This window comes from Centropristis striata, chromosome 20, assembly GCF_030273125.1.
Source record: "Centropristis striata isolate RG_2023a ecotype Rhode Island chromosome 20, C.striata_1.0, whole genome shotgun sequence".
Classification (NCBI taxonomy): domain Eukaryota; kingdom Metazoa; phylum Chordata; class Actinopteri; order Perciformes; family Serranidae; genus Centropristis; species Centropristis striata.
The window spans coordinates 34,353,569-34,365,030 of record NC_081536.1 but is presented as its reverse complement, the minus strand read 5'-3'; the positions used below and the strand labels follow the sequence as shown (position 1 = coordinate 34,365,030).

The 11,462-nt window shown below is 34.0% G+C and overlaps 1 pseudogene; it reads right to left on the bottom strand.

Moving 5' to 3' along the window:
* Nucleotides 1-1,340: 1,340 nt before the first annotated feature.
* On the bottom strand, nucleotides 1,341-4,339 carry LOC131993548 (D(1)-like dopamine receptor; annotated as a pseudogene).
* Nucleotides 4,340-11,462: the final 7,123 nt, after the last annotated feature.

The window sequence follows — 11,462 nt, the reverse complement described above, 5'->3', positions numbered from 1 at the left end:
TACAGTGTGTTGATTGATTAATAAACTATGTAAATATATTGAAAATGTGTCCTCTGTCTTTCGGTTAACATCCATTACCTTTATTCTTTTTCCTCCAACACGTGACAAATGATAATCGACAACCAAAACAACTGCACCGCTGAACTGTGCTGAAGGAAAAATGTGCAGATTGTCCTTGAACGCACCATCAGTGGCAGCCCCTGCTACCCAGGATAACCCTGCAAATTACATTTTCATTCAAATTAATCAATGCAACGACCTTCCTGACGGAAAGTAGAGAACCTCTCTAAGTTACATATTCATCAAATCATAATAGTTTACTTTGCAATTTTCTCCTTTTTCTCCTTCTCTTTCTCCTCTCTGTGTCCTTGTTTTTAACTGGAATATAAAAAAAATCACTATAAATAGCTAAATAAAGCCCTGCAGCTCTATCGAATCAGGACAATTACAACAACTCCAACATGTGTTTGTGCAGAATAACACAGTAAGAATGACAGAAATCAGAAAATAAAAGTTGATTTCTCTGATAATTAAAAAAAAGTTAATTAAAATAGAATTTACATATAGACACTTTTCCAAGTGCCCACAAGTGTCACATGAAAAAAACAATATGACAAAAAAAGATTTGAAATGACAAAAAAAATTACCAAAAAATATGTAAAATTACCAAAAAAGAAAGAAACGAAATAACGTCAAATGACCAAAAAAAGGCGTAAAATGAAAAAAAAGACACAATGACCAAAGAAAGTTTTCTCCAATATTGAAGTCTTGTCATGTTTCCAGCCTCTCCTGTCCTCTCCTCTCAGCTCTGTGTAAACAGCCTCTCCTGTCCTCTCCCCTCAGGTCTGTGCAAACGCTTAATTTTAAATGACACATGTAGAATAAAGAGATTCTGACACAAATATCAACATTTAACACAAGTAACGGACAGTTTTTATAATGGAAACATTAGTAACCAATGATCCGTTCAAAGACCGCCGGAAAGTTCAAATTCTGATGATAATGTCTGTTTTACAGTTTCTTTCTATGAAAAACTGTGGATTTTTTGCTTTTTTTTTTTAAGGAAAACATACGTGGGGTTCAGAGAGTACAGAATTTAAAAGTGGTCCCAGAATTGAACCCTGAGGAACTCCAGAATATAACTGACACAGAGCTAAAGCACCAATAATGTAGAATAAAGAGATTCTGACACAAATATCTTCATTTAACACGTTTTGGTCACTTTTTGCAACAGAAACATTTGAAACTGATGGTCTGCTCAAGGACCGTCAGAAAGTTCAAACTGTAACGCCTGTTTTTACAGTTTCTTTCTACAATAAATGGTGCTTTTTTCTGGTGATCTTTAAAAGAAAATAATTGAAAAATTGAAACATTCGGGGGTTCAGTGTAATAAATTAGGTTTAATGTCTGACAAAGCATTTTGTTTTCCTAAAAATCATCAACAAACCTCCATCTGGTTCCATTTAAATGAGTGAAAAGACAAAAATTCCACTAAACAACCCAACAGTCACAGAAAACAATTCTGATTTTGGCGTTTTATCTAAAGCTGATCGTCTTTACAGTCCAGTCATGTGATCTGTTTCTGCAGATTTTAAACTGCAGCTGGGTTCAAAAGTCCATTATTGAGTCACCAGCAAACATGTTGAGACAAAGTTTATGCTTTTATTTTGAAGGCAACACAGCCTAACGTCCTGTTTAGTCATGGCTGCCGGTCCTATCCGTCCTGGTGGACCTGTCCTGGTATCAGAGCGTCACTCTCCAGCCCCGCCGCCGAGGTGAACGGCGTGATCGTTTCCAAGGAGATTTCGGGCTCGTCCTCCAGCTGCACGGCGGCGGGAAGCAGCGGCATCCTGTTGAGGCTCCGGGAGCCGTTTGAGATGATCGACTCCTCGTCAAACTGGGCGCTCACGTCCTCCAGGTGGTCGTCGACGCCGCGGGGGTGCTGCGGCGGCGGTGCGGCGGGGACGACGGCCTCCTTGTGCAGCGTGGTGTCGTGGTGGTACGACACGAGCTCGTCGCTGAAGTTGACGGCCTCCACGGCGTTGTTGGAGCACATCTGGTTGCAGCCCAGGATGGTGGCGAAGGCGCGGCGGAAGTCGGCGTTGAAGGCGTAGATGACGGGGTTGAGCGAGGAGTTGGCCCAGCCGAACCACACGAAGACGGTGAAGGTGGTGTCGCTGACGCAGGGCGGGTCGCAGAACGGCACGGTGCAGTTGAGGACGAAGAACGGCAGCCAGCAGAAGACGAACACGCCCATGATGATGGACAGCGTCTTCAGGACTTTAGTCTCCTTCTTGAACGACGACTTCAGCGAGGCTTCCTCGTTGCTCCTGTGCTGCGGCGGTTGCTGCGGCTGGTTCCGGTTCACGCCGCCGTGGTTGCCTTGGTTCTGGGCCTGCTCCGCCGCTCGCTCCAGAGACGTGATGCGGCGGATCTGCGTCTGGGCGATCCGGTAGATCCGGGTGTAGGTGGCGATCATGATCACCACGGGGATGTAGAAGCTGATGAGCGACGAGGAGATGGCGTAGGTTTTGTTGAGGTTGGCGACGCAACTCTTGGCGGCGTTGTCGGCGTTGTCGGCGTTGTCGGCGTTGGTGGCGTTGATGCTGCTGCTGCTGTTGGTGAAGTTCCTCATCACCTCCACCGCCACCTCCTCCATCAGAACAACACAATTAGAATGACAGAAAACAGAAAAAAAAGAAAAAATGCAAGTTTAATTGGTCTGATAAATTTTTTTTTTTTTTTAAATGAATAAAATGGAACTTATATATAAACACTTTTCCAAGTGCCCACAAGTGTCACGTGAAAAAAGTAGATGACAGAAAAGATGTAAAATGACGAAAAAAGACACAAAATCACCTAAAAAGACACAAAATCACCTAAAAAGACACAAAATGACAAATAAAGACGTAAATGGACAAAAAGACACAAAATTTCCCAAAAAATGATACGAAATGAGCAAAAAAAGACGTAATTTTCCAAAGTCACAAAATGAACAAAAAAGTTGCTAAATTATCATGAAAAAAGACACTAAATTTTTCAAAATTTACATAAAATTACCCAAAAAGAAAGACGTAAATTTACCAAAAAACACACAAAATTTCTGCTCTGAGTAAATATCCTCTCTTGTCCTCTCCTCTCTGCTCTGTGTAAACAGATTTTCAGTCAATCTTTGTCTCATGACCAACAAAATTTCCGTAAAAGACACAAATTACCAAAAAAAGACAGAAAATTCCAAAAAAAGATACAAAATGACCAAAAAAGTTGCAAAATTACCAAAACACTATGTAAATTTCCAAAAAAGACACAAAATTTCTAGAAATTACCAAAATAAGACTCAAAATTACCAACAGAGACATAAAATTCCAAAAAAAAGATACAAAATGATCAAAAAAGTTGCAAAATTACCAAAAAAAAACAATGTAAATTTCCAAAAAAAGACACAAAATTACCAAAAGAGACAAAAATCTACGTACATTTCCAAGACACAAAATTTCTAGAAATTGACAAAAAAAGACCCAAAATTACACAAACAAGAAACAATTATACCAAACCAAGATGTAAAATTACAAAAAAAGACACAAAATGACCAAAAAAAGATGTAAAATGACCCGAAAAGAAAGACGTAAAATTAACAAAAAAAGACGTAAAATTAACAAAAAAGACACAAAATGACCAAACCGAGACCTCGGCCCCGCCAACCTGGTGCCAGTTGAGCTGCACGGGGATGAAGGAGATGAGGATGGACAGCGACCACGCCACCCCGATCATGACGAACGCCACGCGGTGCGTCATCTTGCGCTCGTACTTGAAGGGGCTGGCGATGGCCCAGTAGCGGTCCACGCTGATGATGCACAGGTTGAGGATGGAGGCGGTGGAGCACATGATGTCGAAGGCGATCCAAACGCCGCAGAAGCGCCCGAACAGCCAGGTGCCCGTCACCTCGGTGATGGCCTCCCACGGCATCACCAGCACCGCCACGAACAGGTCCGACACCGCCAGCGAGATCACGAAGAAGTTGGTGACTTTGGAGCGCAGGTGGCGGAAACGCACCACGGCGGCGCACACCAGCGTGTTCCCCAGCAGCGTGGACACGATCAGCAGGAACAGGACGCAGCCCACCAGGACGCGCAGCCCGCCGCCGCCGCCGCCGCCCAGCCCGTCCTCCTCTTCCTCCTCCCCCCTCCTCCTCCTCCTCGCCGCCGACCGGCCCGTCCAGCTCCGACAGAACCTGGGTGAAATTACTCCACATGGTGAAGTTTTCCATCTTTTTTAATCCACAGAAAAAGTGACGGAAAGCTGGTTAATATCCAGAGGTGGAAGAAGTATTCAGATCCTTTATTTACTGCAGTAAAAGTACTAATACACACTGTGAAATGACTCCACTACAGTAAAAGTCCTGCATTCAAAACTTACTGAAGTAAAAGTACAAAAGTATCAGCATCAAAATGTGAGACAAAATTACAAAAAAAGACACAGAATGATCAAAAAAGACACAAAATGACCAAAAAAGACACAAAATGATCAAAAAAGACACAAAATGATCAAAAAAAAACACAAAATGACCAAAAAAGACACAAAATTACAAAAAATACACAAAATGATTAAAAAAAGACACAAAATTACAAAACAGACATAAAATGACAAAAAAAGACACAAAATGATAAACATGACACAAATTGACCAAAAAAGACACAAAATGACCAAATAAGACACAAAATTACAAAAAAGACACAAAATTACAAAAAAAACACAAAATGATCAAAAAAGACACAAAATTACAAAAAAATACACAAAATGATAAAAAAGAGACAAAATTACAAAAAAATACACAAAATGATCAAAAAAGAGACAAAATTACAAAAAAAGACACACATTTGTTTGTATGCGTTTTCAGGTTAATTTGCAGGAATGCTAAGTGGTTAAAGTATCAGAAGTAGAAGTACTTGTTATGCAGATTGGACCCACTCAGATTATTTTATTTATTTTAAATATATCATTAGATTAATATTATTGTTGATGCAATTATGTAGCAGTGGTTTATTTTCTCAAGACAGGACACATTTAAACCACTAAATATTCTGTTGTGTGGTTTAATCTAATAATAATAAATTAAAAATTAATTTCTTTTTTTCTTTCTTTTCTGTTATGAGCTTTAATCTAATAAAATGTCTCATCACTTTAAATGTATCATGTTTTTTATGTTAAATCTCTTCCTGTAAAGTAACTAAAGCTGTCAGATAAACGTAGTAAATTAGAAGTATAAAGTTACATCAACTGTAAATATTGAAGTAAAGTACAAGTACCTCAGAATACTACTTGAGTAAATGTACTTAGTTACATTCCAGCAGTGTTAAAATCCAAACGGAGACGCGCTTCAGTCCTTCTCACAAACCATCTTCTGATCCCTCAAAAACAAGAGAAAAGCTTCAGTTTAAATCCTGATGGAGGCTTTTTTTTTTTTTTTTTTTTTTTTTTTTTTTACATGAGATCCTGATTCCGGACCAGCGACGCGTGAAAAAAGGCTCCGCGGGGATTTATCCTGAGAAACGGGTCTAATAATCAGGAGTCCAGCAGAGAAATGAGGCGGTGATGGTGATAGATCCCAGCCGGGTTCAGGGTCTCCATGGGGGGCTGGGCAGGTCCCGGTCCCGGTCTCGGTCCCGGTCTGGATCACCTCTCCGTCTCCGTGTGACGCTCAGACTCCGAGGCTCGTCCCTCCTCAGGTAATAGATTACTGTCAGGTAATAGATTACTGTCCTCGGTCATCTCTGAGTCATTAAAGAAAAGAAATCAGTCTGAATGAAAACATCACGTCTGAAATATGAGATTATGCTGATTTATTTGATTTCCAGAGGAAATATGCGTCATGTGCAGCTGCTCTCCTGCGTCTCTGTGGCAAATAAGCCCCTCAAATGTTATTTTATTTATTTATTTTATTTTATTTTATTAATATAAATGTTTTTCAGTTATGTGCAAACAACAGTGAAGCATCAGGATGAATATAAGGTAATAAAACAACCACCAATCAGACTTATTACCGTAATAAAACCACTATAATAAAGGATATGCACAGATCAAAATTCCAAAAAGAAGTTGTTTTGTCATTTTATGCCTTTTTTGTTCCTCCTGTGTCATTTTATGTTGGCGGTTGGTCATTTTGTGTCTGTTTTTGGTCATTTTGAGTGGGTTTTTTTTTTGGGGTGTTTTGGGTTGCATTTTGTGTTGTTGTTTTTTTTGCAATTTTATGCCTTTTTTGTTCCTTTTTGTGTAATTTTACATTTGTATTTTGTATTTTTTAATGTATTTTTTGGTAATTTTATGCCAGCTGTTAGTAATTTGTGTCTTTTTTTGGTAATTTTATGTCTTTTTTTGTGCCTCTCGTCTGTTTGCTAATTTTACGTCTGTTTTTAGTCATTTTGAGTGTTTTTTTTTGTAATTTGGGGTGTTTTAGGTTGCATTTTATGTTTTGTTTTATTTTGCAATTTTATGCCTTTTTGTTCCTTTTTTGTGTTATTTTATGTCTTTTTTGGTCATTTTATGTATTTTTTTTATTTTACATCCGTTTTTGTTCATTTTGAGTGTTTTGTTCGTAGTTTGGGGTGTTTTGGGGGTATTTTTGTGTTTAGATTATAGATTACTGTCAGGTAATAGATTACCGTCAGGTAATAGATTACTGTCAGGTAATAGATTACTGTCCTCGGTCATCTCTGAGTCATTAGAGAAAAGAAATCAGTCTGAATGAAAAAATCACGTCTGAAATATGAGATCATCCTGATTTATGTTCGAGGAAATCTGCATAATGTGCAGCTTTTTTTTGTCATTTTAAGCGTCCTTTTTGGGTCATTTTGTGTCGTTTTTGTTCATTTTTGGTCCTTTTGTGTCTTTTTGGGTCCTTTTTTGTCTTTTTGGTTCATTTTTGGTATTTTTGTGTCTTTTCTTCATCATTTTGTGTCTTTTTTGTTCTTATTTGGTCCTTTTGTGTCTTTTTTTTAATCATTTTGTGTCTTTTTGGGTCATTTTGTGTTGTATTTTGGTCAATTTTTGTCTTTTAAAAAAATCATTTTGTGTCTTTGTGTCATTTTGTGTCATTTTTTTTATAATTTTGTGTCTTTTTTGGTCATTTTTATTTCTGGTTTTGGTCATTTTGAGTGTTCTTTTTCAGTAATTTGGGGTGTTTTGGGGACATTTTGTGTTTTTTTGTTCCTTTTTGTGTTATTTAATGTCTTTTTGGGGTAATTTTACGTCGGCTGTTGGTAATTTTGTGTCTTTTTCTGGTCAAATTATTTATTTTGTCTGCCTCTCTTGGTAATTTTATTTCTGCTTTTGTTAGTTTTATGTCTTTTTTGGTCATTTTACATCTGTTTTTGTTCATTTCGAGTGTTGTTTTAGTTTGGGATGTTTTGGGGGGTATTCTGTGTCTTTTTGTCTTTTATGGTCATTTTACATCTGTTTTTTTTACATGTGTTTTTGTTCATTTTTTGTAATTTGGGGTGTTTTGTGTTTGTTTTTTGTCTTTTTAAGCCTTTTTGTGCCTTTTTGTGTCATTGTATGTCTTTTTTGGTCATTTTAAACCTGTTTTTGTTAATTTTATGTATTTTTTGGTCATTCTATGTCTCCTGTTGGTAATTTTGTTTTTTCTGAATTTTTCTGATAATCGACAACCAAAACAATCTAAAACATGTAATTTATTTTCATGAGCAGCTGGCATAATAACAAGAAATATATATTTTCCTTCCTCCTCAGTCTTTTTTATGACATTTCAGCTTTTCTGCTGCTGTGATTTTATTGTTGATGTCCTATTTTAACAGAACAAAGAGAGAAAATATTAAAAGAACAAGGTTTCCTTCAACTCTGCTGAAGCTTTCATTGTCTTCTTTGAGGAAAATAAGCAACAAAACAAGCAGAACAAAGCCAGCAGCCTCGTCTCTGATTATAATCCACTTCTGGAGCTAATAAACAGAGAAAAACATTTCAGAATGCATCAAATCATCATTTCTATGAAAGAAGAAGCTTCCTTTAACTTCTAGAGCTGTTTACATGACAGTATAATTACAAAAGGCATCATTTTACACTTATAATAAACATTTTAAACCCCATTAAACAATAATTAATGAACACATATGAGAGGAATGACTCAGAATGAGCAGCTCTGCTTGATGGAAAAACATGAAACCAAATTTCTAATCAGTTAGAGGCCTCTATTGAATATTTTTTTTGTCAATTTCTGCAGAATAAAACCTGTAAAGAAGATTAAAAGTCCTCACAGCAGCTGTTAGAGCGCCCTCTGCTGGTTACACACTGCAGGCTGCATGTTTCTCCATCAGGCAGAGCTGCTCATTCTCACTCATTTCACTAATATTTGTTCATGAATTATTGTTTTATAGGGTTTTAAATGAAAAAGAGCTGTTTATTATGATTGTAAAATGATGCTTTTTGTAATTATACTGTCCTTATTGTGTTCCTTTTGTGGGGTTTTTGTGTCATTTTGTGTCTTTTTTGGTTCTTTTTTGGTCCTTTTGTGTCTTTCTTTATCATTTTGTGTCTTTTTTTGTCATTTTGTGTCTTTTTTGGTTCTTTTTTGCTCGTTTTGTGTCTTTTTAGGTCATTTTGTGTCTTTTTTTTATCATTTTGTGTCTTTTTTGATTCTTTTTTGGTCATTTTGTGTCTTTTTTTGTCATTTTATGCCTTTTTTCCCTTTCAAGCAGAGCTGCACATTCTTAGTCATTTCTCTAATATTTGTTCATGAATTATTGTTTTGTAATATTCTTTCAATATTTTCTCTATTTGTTACACAACCGCTGAGAGGGAAATAACAAAATTGAGGGATAAATTTCTCTTTATTCAACAGGTTATTTTATTTAAAGGACACAATAACAGACTAAGGCTCCATATCCATGAAAAATTATTAATATTCTTATTATGTAAATAAATAAAAGGTTGTTATGTAGTAACATCTAGAAGAGCTAATAAGAAAATTGTTTTATTTATTTTTTATTTTAATATCATTAACTATAGTAACATCTAGAGGAGCTAATAATAAATGTTTTATTTATTTTTTATATTAAAACATGTAACTATAGTAACATCTGGAGGAGCTAATAATAAATAGTTTTATTTTTTTATTAATAATATTAACTATAGTAACATCTAGAGAATCTAATGATAAATTATTTTATTCATTTATTTTAATATTATTAACTACAGTAACAATTTAGTAGTAATTTTTTAATTATGTTTTATTTGGATATTATTAACTATAGTAACATCTGGAGGAACTAATAATAAATAGTTTTATTCATTTATTTTTTATTTAAATATTATTAACTATAGTAACATCTAGAGAAGCTAATATATATATATATATATATATATATATATATATATTATTTTATTTTAATATTATTAACAATAGTAACATCTTGAGAAGCTAATAATACATTGTTTTATTTTTTATTATTTTAATATTATTAACTATAGTAACATCTTGAGAAGCTAATAATAAATTATTTTATTCATTTATTTTAATATTATTAACTACAGTAACAATTTGGTAGTATTTTTTTAATTCTTTTTTTATTTTAATAATATTAACTATAGTAACATCTAGAGAAGCTAATAATAAATGTTTTTTTTATTTTATTTTATTATCATTATTATGAAATATAGTAACAATTTAGTAGTAATTTTTTTTATTTTTTTTTATTTTATTATCATTAACTTAAGTAAAATCTGGTGAAGATAATAATATTTTACTTTATTTTAATATCATTAACTATAGTAACATCTAGAGAAGCTAATAATAAATGTTTTTATTTTTTTATTTTATTATTATTATTAAATATAGTAACAATTTAGTAGTAATTTTTTAATTTTTTTTATTTTAATATCATTAACTATAGTAAAATCTAGAGAAGATGATAATATATATATTTTTTAATATCATTAACTATAGTAACATCTACAGAAAGCTAATAATAAATTGTTTTATTTTTTATTATTTTATTTTAATATTATTAACTACAGTAAAATCAAGAGAAGCTAATAATAATTTTTTTTATTTTGTTATTTTTTTATTTTAATATTATTAACTATAGTAACATCTAGAGAAGCTAATAATAATTGTTTTATTTTTTATTATTTTAATATTATTAACTATAGTAACATCTAGAGAAGCTAATAATAAAAAAATATTTTTTTATTTCTTTATTTTATTATTAACTATAGTAACATCTAGAGGAGACTGTTGTCTTATTGAGCTGACAGCATGTTTATGATTTCAGTTTTGGCACTAAATATTGTTTTATAAACTTATATTATAACTGAGTTGAAACCAACCAAAACAACACAGAGGTTATAATTTTCACCAGGGCATTTTATAATTTATAGAACCATAAAGTCATTCATGAAATCAACATTTTTCTCCCGTGCAGGGCGGAGCCTCTACAAAGCTTTAGCTTTCATCCACTTCAACTTTTATTTTGTGGCGTCTCAAACATTCTGTGCAAGGAAACTCTGAAAATACAGAAAGTTTGATACTCAGGAAAACAGTTTTGATGTGTTTTCACAAAATAATGACAAAATAATTTAAATTTGGCTGAATATTTTTAAGCACAGCTGCAAAAACCATCGAAAAGCATCATTTTATTATCATTCCTCTTGTTTTCTGCATCTTATTCTCAGTGATTAAAATATATTGGTAACACTTTCTATGAAGACTACATCTATAGTGCATTATGAGCGCATTCATAGTGAATTATAATGCTCATTATAATCAATCATAATGCATTATGACTGCACTCATAAACACATATAAAGCTTCATGATGCACTATATCAACAGTTATAAATATAGCTTATAATGACTTATAAATCCAAGTGTCTTATGAGTGCTCTTGACTGGTTATAAACTACAGGCTGACTGATGAGGCTTATAATACATTACAACTACTCATACCCCTCTATACACACACCTCAACAATCAGTTGTTATAAGGACTCATAGGATGCCATAAGTATAAATAAATGATCAATGTATGCTTTAAGTAAAGTGAGGTTCATATAGACGCATCTATAATGCAGCATAGCTAATCATGATGTTTCATTGTTGGCGTTAAGTCAAGTCTAACACATTTTCATGCATTTAAAAGAAGCTATGCTGCATCATAAGTCATTATTTATACTTATGGCATCCTATGAGCCCTTATAACAACTGATTGTTGAGGTGTGTGTATAGAGGGGTATGAGTAGTTGTAATGTATTATAAGCCTCATCAGTCAGCCTGTAGTTTATAACCAGTCAAGAGCACTCATAAGACACTTGGATTTATAAGTCATTATAAGCTATATTTATAACTGTTGATATAGTGCATCATGAAGCTTTATATGTGTTTATGAATGCAGTCATAATGCATTATGATTGATTATAATGAGCATTATAATTCACTATGAATGCGCTCATAATG